The 15,555-nt window shown below is 45.6% G+C and overlaps 1 protein-coding gene across 5 annotated transcripts in view; it reads right to left on the bottom strand.

Annotated features, from left to right (window-relative positions):
- The window catches only part of LOC143808872 (T-cell differentiation antigen CD6-like), a 467,903-nt gene that overhangs the window by 192,443 nt on the left and 259,905 nt on the right, over nt 1-15,555 (bottom strand). The gene's annotated exons all lie outside the window — the stretch shown is intronic.

Genomic DNA, 15,555 nt, shown 5'->3' with positions numbered 1-15,555 from the left:
CTACCTATGGAGATCATGGACCTTCCACACAATGATGCCACCATAGAGACTGTCGAGCTTTCCACACAATGATATCATGAAGACTGGGGCATAATAATTACAATCATAAAGGTTTACCCATGTAAAATAGTATGAAACAGAGGGCACCACCTTAGATAAAAGGGATTAACCTCATACATGCCAAACATAAAGAGTTTAAAAAAAGAAGCATGCAAAGAAAGGATCAACATTGAAATACCGTGATTTTATTGACAATCTTAATCAGAAAAAGACAGACATTGAACACACAAATAAAAAAATTTAAAAAACAAAAAATTGGTGATGAATGCTGAAAAAGCTCATGGTGGAGTCAATGTCTAACCTCCTAGAACCTGCATTTTGCAATGCAGACCTCACTTAGGTCAAAAAGTTGCACTGGAATCCAATGAAATAACATGCATGAAAAATACTGGATATAGAGCTGCATATGACTAGATTTGACTAAATATACAAGAGGCGTTCATTAAAGATTTCCCCTGACCCACTTCTTGTGGACTGAGAGCAATGAAACTTGGCACAGTTTTTGGTCCTTCTCTACATAGGTGCCACCTAGGGACACACACTTCTCCCATCTCTTTATAGGGAATCTGTCACCCATCGGCCACCGCCATTAGGGGCTTATCTACAGCATTCTATAATGCTGTAAATAAGCCCCCAATGTAACCTGAAAGATAAGAAAAACAAGTTAAATTGTACTCACACAGGGGCGGTCCGGGTCCGGCGCCTCCCATCTTCATGTGATGATGTCCTCTTCCTTGCTTCTGTCGCGGCTCCTGCGCAGGTGTAATTTTCTGCCCTGTTGAGGGAAGAGCAAAGTACTGCAGTGCGCAGGCGCCAGGAAAGCTCAGAGAGGCCAGGCGCCTGTGCACTGCAGTACTTTACTCTGGCCTCAACGGGGCAAATCAGTATGCCTGCGCAGGAGCCGTGACACGAAGCAAGGAGGATGACGACATCATATGAAGATGGGAGGAACCGGACCTGGACCTGCGACGCCCATCGGACCCGGAACGCACCGGACCGCCCCTGGGTGAGTATAATCTAACTTGTTTCTTTATCTTTCAGGGTACATCGGGGGCTTATTTACAGCATTACAGAATGCTGTAGATAAGCCCCTAATGGCGGTGGCCGCAGCTTATATGCAAAAAATGAGGTGACAGATTCCCTTTAAGCAACTGTAAACACCTCGCTTGTAGAAGTCGACAGCTTGCTCCAAAAGCCACGTTGTGACTTTGGAAATAAGAGTCTCATCATCTGGAAAATGCTTGCCCTTTAAAAATAACTTAATTGTTGGAAAGAGGTGGAAGCCCGATAGTGCGAAACCGGGTGAATAAGGGGGATGCGGGAGAATTTCAAAGCCACAGGAGCATGCCTCCATTTGGGCAATATGTGAGCTGTAAACTGGTGCATTGTCTTGCAGAAGGCGGACACCTTTGGTGAGCATGCCACGTCTCTTGGTTTTGATGGTGTCACGATCCATGTTTGGATCAGTGGCAGATCTGGCCTCTCAGATTAAATTTTTTTTTCCTTGCAGGCTATCAGGGGTTAATGCAGTTTTTCCCTGAGGCCGCTGCGGTAATTACATTGTTGCCTAGTTTGCTTATGCAGGCGGTGACCACTCCCACCTTCCTTTAAAAGGTCACCTGATGCATCAGCTGACTGTTGGTTATACAGGTCATTTTTGATACCAACCATACTGAAGACTGGAGGTTGCTGGTGCAGTGGTTCTTCAGCTGAATACTGATATCTGGTGCCTTACTCTGCTGTGCGGTGCATTACAGCAGAGAAAGCTAAGTGTGGAGTTTATTTGTTGCTTTGTCCCTTTGTTGTCTGTAACTTTAATTGTGTTGTATTAGTGCAGCGGTGGGACCAGTGCTCTCACCAGCCAGCTCCCTACCTAGGGATTAGAGCAGGGCAAGTGAGGGATTAGGTATCCTGCCTGGCGACGGGGTGAAAGAACCCGTATTGGGGCGCTAGTAAGAGCAGGGCACGTCCTCAGGTGAGTGCAGGAGGTGTCCATTTCCCCGTTCCCTATTGTCAGGGACCACCATTGTTATTGTGTCCCCAGTGTACCCTTGTGTGTTTCGCCATTTGGTGATCGACCACTTGTGTCGAGTCACGCTAGGACAGTCACTTCCTGACAGATGGCCTCCCGCATTTTCCACAGCAGTGAAACATACTATGCTCCAGTGATCATGGTACCCTTTCCTAGGAAATCCATCAATACTACTCCGTGCTGGTCCCAAAATACTGTGAGCATGACCTTGCCTGCCGAGGGTTGGGCACGTGCCTTCTTTGGAGGTAGTGAGTCATGATGCTTCCATTGCATAGACTGGACTTTAGTCTCAGGATCATAGTGATGGACCCAGCTTTCATCCTGTGTGATCAGTCTGTTGAAAAAGTCCTCCTGGATTCTATGGCACATTATCAATAGAGCCTGAGAGAATTCGACTCGTTCCTGCTTCTGGAAAGGTGTGAGCAGCCAGGGAACCCAGCGAGAAGATACCTTATGCATGTGAAGATGGCCTTGGATGATTTTTTTCACGGACCCCACACTAATCTTGACATTTTGGGATAGGTGGCGAATGGTTATGCTGCAATTTTCCAAAATGGCAACCTCCACTTGCTGGATGGTGTGTTCATCAATAGCAGAGTGGGGTAACCCTGGAATTGGAGCCGACCACATTTGAACTGACAATGCCAGTTCTTGACTACATCATATGATGGGGAATCTTCACCATAAGGATATGTGCACACCTTGCGGATTTACTGCAGATCTGCAGCATTTTTTTTCCATGCAGAAACGCTGCAGTACCGCAAGTGATTTACAGTACAATGTAAATCAATGGGAAAAAAAATGCTGTGCTAATGGTGTGGAAAATTCCGCACGGAAAATGCTGCGGATTAAAAAAAGGACCATGTCAATTCTTTGTGAATTTCTGCAGCATTTCTTTTTTTTTTCAATTCTTTATTTATTAAAGTAACAATAAACATTACGATAAAACAGATTTTCTCTTGTCTATTGTACATATGATAACGGCCTTATCAGGCGCTAAAAGACAATGAGTCAAAAAATTGAGAGAAAAGAGAAGGTAAGGGGTTGGGGAAGATGGGGTTGGAGAGCGTATGAATGGGACAGGAGAAAAGGAAGAGGAAGGGTCAAGGGAGGGGGACAAGAAGGAGGAGAGAAGACAAATAAATACAAAAACAGAAAATAGTTATTGGCATGGTTACATACAGTTGAAATTAGGTATAACTAAGTTGCATGAATAACTTTCTAGCAAAACAAGATGCTAAGGGCAGTTAAGAGCACTATCTTCCCTAATTTTTTTCCAGGGAGCCCATGTGGACAAATGTGAGTCATGGTTAGAGACTTCCCAACTTGACAACTCTTCGAGTCGTGAGATTTGATCTACTTTAGTATACCATTCCGACAGAGTGGGGGGGGAAGTGTCCCCCCAATGTAACGCAATCAGATGTTTAGCAGCACCCACCAGGAGAGGAAGCAGGCCATGCTTCCTTGGTAAATAGTTAGCGGATGGGCAGGAGAGGAGAGCCTCCGCCGCCCGAAGGCTTGACTTAATTAAATCCAATTTAAGAATAGAGCTAATTCTTTCCCAGAAATGTCTTATTTTGGGGCAGTCCAAGAATATATGGGTGTGGTGACCTAACGAATTTACAGACCTCATTATCAGCGAGTTCTCTCTGGAAGAGCTTTGCTGGGGTTAAGTGCCATCTAGTCAGGATTTTGTATGCATTCTCCTGCAGAAGTATACACCTAGAAAACCCCCTAGCACTAGATAGCATCCTAGAAATTTGATCCTCTGAGAAAGAGATCCCAAGTTCCGTTTCCCATGAGTATATAAATGAGGGTTTGTTTGGTGAGGAAGGAGCGGAGAGATGAGAATATATGCGGGATATAATGTTAAATCGTGGAAGCGGAAATTTAGTTAACACATCCATCCAAGACCAATTTGACCTGGTCGGGTATTTCTGTATAAATTTCAGGACGGTTCGTTTGACATGTAGTATCTGTAGGAAGTTTTTAGGTTGGGCCGGTGTGTCTGGAGGCCATGTCCCATTCTGGAGGATTTTTTTGTTGTAAAATCCGTTTAGGGTTTCTTTAGGTAAATTCGTCCATAGTTTATATGGGTCTCTAAAAGTTGGATCAATCAAAAATGGTAAAGAGCAAATAGGTGTCAACGTGGAAGGGAAGGTGTCCAATGGGAGCTCCTTATTCAGAAGTCTTTTAATTCTCAAGGTTGTCAGGGTCATCTCATCCAATCCCCAAGCAGCTAGCGGTTTTGCTCCAGACCAAAGATAGGGGATGCCTCGAGAGCCCAGCAGGGCCAGGTCGACGCTATCTGTTGTGAATTCTGCTCTTGGGTTCCCTCCGGTGGTAGTTGGTGGTAATGCAGTTGTCTCTGGATTGCAATCCTGGGCAGGTGTCCCTGCTGATTGCAGTTCTGACTGGGGTATTTAAGGTTGCAGGATTCATTAGTCCTTGCCAGTTGTCCATTGTTCTTGGAGGTTATGGATCTCAGTCTGGTTCCCTTTGCCCTGCTGCCAAATCAGCAAAGATAAGTGTCTGGGTTTTGTTTCTTCAGCACACATGCTGTGTGCTTTACAAATCAGTGCTATTCATTGTTTTTTCTTGTCCAGCTTAAACTGTGTCAGGATTTTTTCAGTCAAGTTGGATTCTCAGGAGATGCAGATATACGTTCCATGTCTTTAGTTAGATTGTGGAATTTTTGTATTATCTGCTGTGGATATTTTCAGGGTTTTAATACTGACCGCTTAGCATTCTGTCCTATCCGTTCCTATTTAGCTAGAGTGGCCTCTTTTGCTAAATCTTGTTTTCTGCCTGCGTGTGTCTTTCCTCTAATACTCACAGTCAATATTTGTGGGGGCTGCCTATCCTTTGGGGTTCTGCTCTGAGGCAAGATAGGATTCCCATTTCCATCTATAGGGGTATTTAGTCCTCCGGCTGTGTCGAGGTGTCTAGGATTGTTAGGTACACCCCACGGCTACTTTTAGTTGCGGTGTCAGTTTAGGGTTTGCGGTCAGTACAGGTTCCACCTCTCCTGAGAAAGTCTCATGCGGCTCCAAGGTCACCGGATCATAACAGCTATCTCCATCACCCCCCTCCCAACATGATATTATCTTCAGCCATCTGCTAAGATGTATAGCTCTATAGTAGAGGTATGGATCAGGAACTCCCAGCCCCCCCGAGGAGATGGGATAAGATATTGATTGATAAGGTAGTCTGGCTGGTTTCGACTTCCAAATGAATTTAGAAATAGATGATTTTAGTCCCTTAAAGAAGGTCAGAGGTATCCGGATAGGAACCATATTCATAGTATATAGTATTATTGGCATAATATATGCCTTGAATACATTAATGCGCCCCATCCAGGATAGCGTGGGTAAGCCATAGGACTTCATTAGAGCCTCGACCCTTTTTAATAATGGGGGATAGTTGGCTTGGAAGAGGTCTATAGGGTTACTGGTTATTAAGATCCCTAAGTATTTAATGGAGGACTTGGCCCATGAGAAAGGGGTCTGGGTGCTAAGAGAAGTTATTTGGGATCTTGAAAGAGTGATATTTAGGGCTTCGGATTTCCCCGTATTAATTTTAAAATTTGAGAGAAGGCCAAATTGACGGAATATTTTGAGAACAATCGGGAAGGCCTGAAGCGGGTTAGAGATGAGGAAGAGCAAGTCGTCTGCGAAAGCTAGTATTTTAAGTTCCACAGAGCCAATTTTCAGACCCTCTATCCCTTCCTCTTGTCTAATGCTCTGTATCAGCATCTCTATTACTAGAATGAACAGTGACGGGGATAACGGACAACCCTGTCTAGTCCCATTATTAATATCAAAACTATCAGACAGGGTGCCGTTAATTCGAATTCTAGCTGTAGGTTGGGAATAGAGAGAAAGAATTGCTGAAATGTATTGCTCTGGTAAGCCAAATTTAATCAGAACTTTTTCCATATAACCCCAGTTCACCCTGTCAAATGCTTTCTCAGCGTCTGTTGACAGGGGAACCAAGGGGGCACTACGGCTCCTAGCAAACATCGTAGCCTGTATGATTTTGGTCGAGTTGTCCTTGCCTTCTCTACCCTTAACAAAACCCGCCTGGTCTGGGTGTATCAATTTGGGTAGAATGTTACTAAGCCTTCCCGCTAGAATTTTTGCCCACAGTTTAATGTCCGCATTGAGTAGTGAAATTGGCCTATAACTGGAACATAGATTTGGGTCTTTTCCCTCCTTCGGTAGAACAGTGATAAAGGCTTCTAAAGATTGTTTAGTTATAGGTTGGCCTTGAAGATAGGAGTTGAATAAGGTGACCAAATGGGGCAGTAGAGGTTTTATAAGTTTTTTATAGTAAATGATGGGAAGACCGTCTGGACCTGGGGCCTTGCCATTGGGGATAGTAGAGAGGGTGTCCAAAATTTCCTTGGAGGTAACGGGGGATGTCAACAGGGGGTGACCTTCTTTAGTTAGTTTGGGGAGTTTTAAAGGAGTTAGAAACTCATTGATTTTCTCAATAGCTGACTCAGGATCTCGTATAGGATCAGGAGGGTTTAAGTTGTAGAGATTCTCATAGAAGGACCTAAACTCCCTGGCAATGTCAGCAGTTTCTGACAATAAAGAACCGTTCTCGGATTTAAGTCGTGCGATAAATGTCTTGTCTTTACGTTTCTTAGGGTACCGTCACACAGTGCAATTTTGATCGCTACGACGGCACGATTCGTGACGTTCCAGCGATGCATTTATGATATCGCTGTGTCTGACACGCTACTGCGATCCGGATCCCCGCTGAGAATCGTACGTCGTAGCAGATCGTTTGAAACTTTCGTCGTCGTCTAGTGTCCCGCTGTGGCGGCATGATTGCATTGTGTGACACAGGTTGTATACGATGTGCGCACAGTAACCAACGGCTTCTACATCGCAAATACGTCATGAAATTATCGCTCCAGCGCCGTGTATTGCAACGTGTGACCGCAGTATACGACGCTGGAGCGATACTTATACGACGCTGCAACGTCACGAATCGTGCCGTCGTAGCGATGAAAATGGCACTGTGTGACGGTACCCTTAAGCAAAGAAGACATAAGCTTGCTGCTTTTATTGCCATGGAGATAGAACCTCTGTTTGCTCCTCATATAGATTTTAGCTGATTGGATGTTCAGTAGATTTTTCAGGTCATTCCTGAGAGTTATCAATTCTTCTTGAGTCCCTTACGCCTGAGACCTTTTATGTATCTTTTCAAGAGAATTGATCTGATGTAAGATAGATAATGTCTGTTTCAGCCTTTCTTTCTTTAAATGTGAACTTAGCGCAATGAGTTCCCCTCTTATCACCGCTTTATGCGCCTCCCACACCATAGGTATGGGTGGGCCTGAATGTATATTTTCTTGGAAGTAGAGGTCAAGAGTGTCAGATAACTTTGTAAGCTGAAAGCTAGAATCGAGCAATGTCTCATTTAGTGTCCAAGACCTAGCGGGCAGTGGTAATGTTAAGATGGACAACTCAAGGAAAATGGGGGCATGGTCAGATAGGGAAATGATATCAATCTCTGCAGATTGTACTAATGATAGGTTTGGTGATTGTATTAGTAAATAGTCAATCCTATGATAACTGTTATGTGGGTGATAGAAAAAAGTATAGTCTTTACGGGAAGGAAAAAGAGTTCTCCAGGGATCTAGAAGATTTATAGCTTGTAGGGAAAGGTGTAGTTTTTAAGAGTTTTTTGGGAGATAGTAGACTTGCCAGAAGATGTATCTAAGAATGGGTTGAGAGATATGTTGAGATCCCCTCCCACTATTAAAACACCTTCAGAGAACAATTTTAACGTGTTTAGTGTTTTGCATAACCAGCTGACCTGATCCTTATTAGGAGCGTAAAGATTACACAAGGTGACCCTAGTGTTTGCCAAGAGGCCTTTTAGCATAATATATCTACCCTCTGAATCTGATAGGCTATCGTGTGGGGTAAAGGGTACATTTTTTTTTATAGCTATGCTCACTCCTCTAGAAGCTGAACTCCCTGTGCTGTGGAACCAAGTTGGGTAGCGAGATCTAGACGTGTCCAGGACTCTATCTCTCTTAAAATGTGTCTCTTGTAGGAAGACTATATGGGATTTTTTAGAATGCAAGAGATTCATGATTTGTCCTCTCTTGCATGGTGATCGTTAACATTATCGATGCCCTTAACATTATAAGAAGCCACTACTATGGTGGCTGGGGTGTCATCCCTTCTCATGCTGTACAAGTAACAAGGTCAAAAGCTTTTTGCATGTTTTCCATACCAACAATTCAATAAAGACAGTAATATTAACAGTAACCAAAAAAGCAGTACAACTTATATATACAAAAATGATACCTATCCGCAGCAGAGGCGGGGGGTCAGAACTTCCTCCCATTGCAGATAGGCAGAATCATAATGAATGCACGAGTGGCAGTCTGTGAATTTTGCGGAAAGAAAAAATATTATCAAGCAATATAAAACATTCAAATAACATATTGAAAAGAACAGAGTCATCATATGTTTCAGGCAAGTAGGAACTCATAAGGCCATGAGTTATGTGACATATCCTAGAGATATTAAACCAACTCAGGGAGGCGGTTTCTTCTTCATTCCGCTTTTCCCCTGTTTTGGGGACAGGTGTCTCTTCACCGGTGACCAATCGCCTTGACCTCCAGTGAAGGTTTGAAGAGGTGAGAGTGAGTGTTGGAACATATCTAGGGGCAACCACGAGGGGATGTCCATTTCAGCTAAGTTGAAGGTATCCCACACTCTGGGTAAATCTCCCAGGCTCCTAACAGTAACCTGTTTTCCACCTCCATGTATCGTCAGGCCAAACGGGAACAGCCATTTATAGAGTATTTTATTGGAGCACAGAACATCCAGGAGGGGTTTGAGAATCCTTCTTTTTGCTAGAGTTGACGGAGCTATATCTTGATATATCTGGATAGGTGCCCCCTCATAGGCGAGAGACTTGGAGTCTCTAGAAGCTGATAGGATAGCAGAGGTGTCAAGGTAGTTCAACAAGCCGCATATCACATCCCTTGGAGGGTCGGCGGGTTTCGGTTTGGGTCTGAGGGACCTGTGCACTCTCTCCATAACAATCTGATTGCATCTCTCCTGTGGAATTAATGAAGCAAAGATCTCTTTTGTTGCTTTTTCCAATATTTCCGTGGCGACACTCTCAGGTAGACCCTTTATTCTTATGTTTTTCCTGCGGCTCCGGTTCTCCTGGTCCTCTAGGGCAAGAAATGAATTATTTAGTTGTGTTCTATGGAAATCTAAGTGATCTTTCATGTGGTTAGAATGTGCAATCAGGGAAGTCTGGGATGTTTCAAGTGACTCCACCCTGTTGCAAATTTGTAGTATATCTGCTCTCATGCCAGATATTTCTGCGATCAGTGGTTTCATGGCTTGGGTTAAAGATTTCTTCAGGAAAGATCTAGAGAGCTTACCCGAGTCGGATTGGGCTAGGTCACTACCTGAGGCCCAGGTATGGACTGGGGCTGAAATTCAGTGCTGGCATTTGAAATCACACAGGCCCATATTGTCCCTGTCCCCATGAACCAGATGGGATATATTACTAATATTACCCTGGATGTAGGAAAGGAAGACCAATATTTCTAATGATACTCGTGGCCTGCTGGGGTAAGTGACGGAGTCAGCAACTTTGTGCTCCATCACAACTCTTAACAGTATGGGTATCTTGAGAGCACCGATTCTGTTAACAACATAGCAGACAAAGCAGCCCATGACCAGACAGGCCCTTCTGGCATTTGCCAGAATTGCCAGATGGCCAGTCCGGCCCTGCTGAGGCCCCATCGCTCGAGTCAGAATCATCGTCGCGTTCCTCCGTGCCTGTGTTTGAGTGAGAATTTTTGGGGGTGGCCCGGGTCGATGCAGATTTTTGTTTCAAAAACTTGTCCATCTCACTCTGTTTGCCTTGGTAAAGGGCTGCGTCTAGGCTTTTAACACCCTCTTTACTTGTTTTAACCATCATTTATAATTATAGCGTGAGCTAATGAGATCACCACTCGTGCATATAAGAAGAGAAAAGCTAGGTGAGCATATTAATAATGGAATCTACCACCAAATGACATTCTGGCAGAGTAAGAATCTTATGCTGCCACTAGGTGGCAAAGGAGTACCATACAATGGCTTTATTTTTTGTTTTTGTTTTAAGTCAGTTCAGCAGGGGGATTTTTACCTTTGATATTATGTGAGGCAAATTATTGCAATAAACAGTAAGGTAGATGAATAAGCCTCTGAAAATCCCTTATGCCGTCAATAGTGTTCAATTAAAGATATGTAATAAGCGCATCAGGCAGTCTCCTATCACACAGCAGAATGGTGGAGTATCTGTTTATGCTGGGTATGAGGCAGCAGGGAGTACAGGCAGACAGTAGATGCTATGCTTGTTATTATCTTGGGTATGGGACAGCAGGGGACAAGCTTTCTATCCTGGGAAACAAGTCCTCCTCTTCCGTAAGTCACAAGCTCCAGTGATCCTGCTTTAAGGAGTCAAGATGGCGGCAAGTGGCGGGAAAAGAGAAAAGTAGAGGAGACGAAGGTGGCCCCAAGTCTCCGCCAGGCCGTCTTCAGCCGGTATCCAGCTCCGGCCCAGGGAGGCAGCGCGCTCCACACAGGTAAGTCGCCCCCTTGCTTCTAGACCGCCCGCAGGCCACCACAAACACCCAAACCGCCGACACTGGAGGGCCGAGGTGGGCGACGGGAAAGACTGCAAGAGCCTATGGCGGGCGCCTCCGGACGATCCGTGGCGGTGACTCAGGAGGCCGGGACCCAGCCGGGGACGAAGCGTGACCGCTTAGGTGCGTCTCGCCGCAGATGGAAGGGCTCACGTTGGGGCGCTGCAATGCGTGTCCACCGCAAGGAGCGTGACAGGACCGCGGCGGCCTCGGCGGGTGGAGGGCTCCGTGGGAAGCGCTGCCAGAAAAGCCACAGAGTGAGCGTCCCTCGTCGGTCCCCCTACCTCCTCCCGGCACCGTGTCTCAGTCCCCAGGAATCCGAAGACTTTCCAGGTGGTGAGTCAGTATCTCACTGTAAAGGGTGGCGGGGGATTCCACTGCTGATTAGTCTGCCCGGGTCTCCGAGTCTTGCGCTGCATGCAGCCCGCTACTGGCGGGAAGGGTACTCCTCCAGCAGGCCTCAAGTCTGTGTGCAGGCCTCAGTTTGGAAGTGCAGTCTAACGCCAATTTGTCGGCCAGGTGAGGCAGGGTAGTCCTCTGGGCCCGCAAAGAGATGTACAAAGCCCTCAGATCCGATGGATGGGCTAATAAATCCGTAGATTAAGCTGGATAACTTCAGCTAGCAGAGGAGCTCAATGGAGACACGTCCTGCTCCTTCAGCTGCTAGCCACGCCCCCCCCTTCTGCAGCATTTCTGCACCCAATCCATTATAGAAAAACACAGGGCTAAAAACACATGAAATCCGCACAGAATCCGCAGGAAAAACGCACACATTTTGACCTGCATCTTCTGCCAAGAGATGCAGAATCCGCACAGAAAATTCCAGAGGCAAATCTGAAACGTGTGCACGTGTGCCTAAACCTCTTTCATCTCCTTAAACGTCTCCGTTGGTGTGCGGCCTTTCGAGTAAAGGAACTTGATGAATGCTCTGTATTCCACTGGGTCCATTATTAAACCTCACACCACTTCAGCAGAACTGCTCTTCCCCACTGCTGCGCCCTGACTGCACTGACTGAGCCTTAACCAGGAAATGCCGGCCTATATCCCCCTGCTGTATGCTGCTCTGTAGCCCCCAACTGGAAAACCCCATGCTAACTAACCCTAAGCTAATGCTCCTATCTCTAATGTGCCCCACTATTACTCTACTATCTTCTATCCTATCCCTCCTTCTATACATAACACACATTAAATACTTCACATTACAGTGCAAAATCAATAGAGCAACAATACACTAACATTAGTAAACATCAAGGTGCCGCACGTGATACATGTGTACAGCATCCACCACCGGGGGAAAGACACCTGACAGACTCTGTGTCACCTCCTTACCTACACAACACCTCAAGGGGTGACAAAAAGCTTCCCAAAATTAGAGGCAGACACAAGGAAAAGTGGCATCAATTGATCCACAGTAGAAATTTGCTAATGGCACAGCCGCTGTCAGCCATGCATGACGTATCAGTGTTATAATAATCGTAATAAAGGTTCTTTCTCTTTTAATATAAATATATATCTACTATATAATTGTCTAAGGGTCACTTCCGTTTGTCTGTCATGGATATTCATTGGTCGCGGCCTCTGTCTGTCATTGAAATCCAAGCAAAACGGCCACGACCAATCAGCGATGGGCACAGTCCGGCGGCAAAATGGCCGCTCCTTACTCCCCGCAGTCAGTGCCAGATCCATACTCCCCTCCAGTCAGCGCTCACACAGGGTTAATGGCAGCGGTAACAGACCGCTTTATGCCGCAGGTAACGCACTGCTACCGCTGCTAACCCTGTGTGTCCCCAACTTTTTACTATTGATGCTGCCTATGCAGCATCAATAGTAAAAAAATGTAATGTTAAAAATAATTTTTAAAAAAATAAAAAAAATAATAATAAAAAACCCCAAAAAACATGCTATTCTCACCCTCCGTAGTCCGCCGAGCCGCAAACGGCTGCCGCCAGCTTCCGTTCCCAGACATGCATTGCTAAATTACCCAGAAGACGTAGCGGTCTCGCGAGACTGCTAAGTCTTCTGGGTAATTTCGCAACACATCCTGAGAACGGAAGATGGCGGCAGCCGCACGCGCATCGCCAGAGCTTCGGTGGATCCCGTTGGGTGAGTTTATCACTATTTTTTTCTTTTTATTTTTTAACAGGGATATGGTGCCCACACTGCGTGGGCTGTGTAATATACTGCGTGGGCTGTGCTATATAATACATGGGCAGTGTGATATACTGCATGGGCTGAGTGATATACTATGGGGGCTGTGCTATATACAGTGGGGCAAAAAAGTATTTAGTCAGTCAGCAATAGTGCAAGTTCCACCACTTAAAAAGATGAGAGGCGTCTGTAATTTGCATCATAGGTAGACCTCAACTATGGGAGACAAACTGAGAAAAAAAAATCCAGAAAATCACATTGTCTGTTTTTTTATCATTTTATTTGCATATTATGGTGGAAAATAAGTATTTGGTCAGAAACAAACAATCCAGATTTCTGGCTCTCACAGACCTGTAACTTCTTCTTTAAGAGTCTCCTCTTTCCTCCACTCATTACCTGTAGTAATGGCACCTGTTTAAACTTGTTATCAGTATAAAAAGACACCTGTGCACACCCTCAAACATGACGTTGGTGGATGGTGTGAGGCATGATGTCCTAGATGTCTTAGTCCCAGGGAAGGACATCACTAAATATTGTCAGATCGCTGATCTGACACTGTGCACAGCACTGTGTCAGACAAGCGATCTGATAGGCAGTGCTGCAGGCTTGCTGGAGCCTGCTCTCAGCAGGCGCCGGAAAGCCACCTCCCTGCAGGACCCGGAAGGAGCCCCGAGGCCATCTTGGATCTGGGGCCTGCAGAGAGGAGGATGTAGGAGACCCTCTGAACAACGCGATCACATCGCGTTATTCTGAGGGTCTCAGGGAAGTACGCAGGGAGCCCCCTCCCTGCGTGATCCTTCCCTATGCCACCGGAACACTGCGATCATGTTTGATCGCAGTGTTTCGGGGGTTAATGTGCCGGGAGTGGTCCGTGATGTCAGCTGTGATAATCAGCTCCCCCTGTGAGCATGGCTGATCGCGTATGACGTACTATTCCGTCCATGGGAATTAGGGCCCGGGTCACATGGACGGAATAGTACGTCTGATGGCAGAAAGGGGTTAATGGAAAGTTGAGTGGAAGGCAAAAGTGTGGTAGAAAAAGGTGCACAAGCAACCGGGATGACCGCAGCCTTGAAAGAATTGTTAACTAAGGGCCATTCAAAAAATATAGTTCTTACCGATAACGGTATTTCTCTGAGCCCATGACAGCACCACGGAGAGGGGATCCGCCCACCAAGGACAGGAAACCTACAGATAAAAAGGGTGGTACCACTCTCCCGCATCAGTTGTTTACTAGAGAACAATGAGAGACTATGGAACAGCTTATTAGTTTCAATATTACTTAACTTAATTGAGATATCGCGTGACCTATCATAAAATAAACTATGGCACTATATTAACGTGCACACCCATGAGTGAAGGGAGGGAATGTACGGGTGCCGTCATGGGCTCAGAGAAATACCGTTATCGGTAAGAACTATATTTTTCTCTGTCGCCCATGACGGCACCACGGAGAGATTTCATAGATTTGTACATTCAGGGAGGGATCACCGCTTCCAGAACCCTTTACCGAAAGTAAGGTTCGAAGAGGAGATAAGGTCCAATCTATAGTGCCTATAGAATGTGGAAGGTGATGACCAAGTAGCAGCTCTACATATCTGGTCAATCGAAGCTCCGGCCTTCTCGCCCAAGAAGCTGCCACTGCTCTCGTTGAGTGAGCCTTGACCTCCCCTGAAACAGACATTCCACTTGATGAGTATGATAGGCTGATAGCATCTGTGATCAATCTCGCCAGAGTAGCTTTGGAGACTTTTTTCCCCTTCCAGGGATCCTGAAAGCACACAAAAAGAGAGGCATCCTCCCTACTCTCTCTGGTGGCTTCTAAGTACTACATGAAGCATCTCCTGACATCTAGTGTATGCAATGATTCCTCCTCCCTATTTGTAGGGTTAAGACAAAAGGAGGGGAGATATATCTCTTGAGTTCTGTGGAACCGGGATACCACCTTCGGGAGGTATGCTGGATCTATTTTGAGAGTAACACTATCCTCTAAAAACCGTGTATAAGGAGGGTTAGCAGATAGTGCCTGTATGTTGCTTATTCTACGAGCAGATGAGAGGGCGACGAGCAGGGATGTTTTGAGGGATAGGAGTTTTAATGGGATATCCTCTAAGGGTTTGAAGGGCGATTTAGACAGGGTTTTAAGGACCAAAAATAAATCCCATTGAAGGGAACTATTACTGGAAGTGGCCTCGAACTACCTGCTGCCCTGATGAACCTGGAAACCCACCGATTCATAAAGTGATGTTTTAAGGGACAGATTCCCAGAGAAGCCTCTGACCGGGATTCAAAAGGAGGTTTGGATAGGGATATAAGATCCAAGTTTAAATTCCAAGGAGGAGTAAACCGAGAGGGGATGGGTCTAGACCTGGCCAACGCTTTGATGAGCCTGGATATCCCCGATACCCAGCCGGGTCGTAATTGTACAGGGCCCTTAAAGCCAAGACTTGAACTTTTAAAGTATTTGTGGCTAGCCCCTGTTCCAATTCCTTGCAGAAACTCTAAGACAGCTGTTATTGGAAACTCCCTCTTCTAACTTGGAACTTGAAAGGAAGTTCCTCCAGGTTTAACACCCCCCCAGACCTATATGGTCTTCTCCACTCCTGGAAACATTCACAATCAATATTATGGCTAA

This window comes from Ranitomeya variabilis, chromosome 2 (assembly GCF_051348905.1).
Source record: "Ranitomeya variabilis isolate aRanVar5 chromosome 2, aRanVar5.hap1, whole genome shotgun sequence".
Classification (NCBI taxonomy): Eukaryota; Metazoa; Chordata; class Amphibia; order Anura; family Dendrobatidae; genus Ranitomeya; species Ranitomeya variabilis.
Note: the sequence above shows the minus strand (reverse complement) of the source record. Positions and strands in the feature narration are given on the sequence as shown.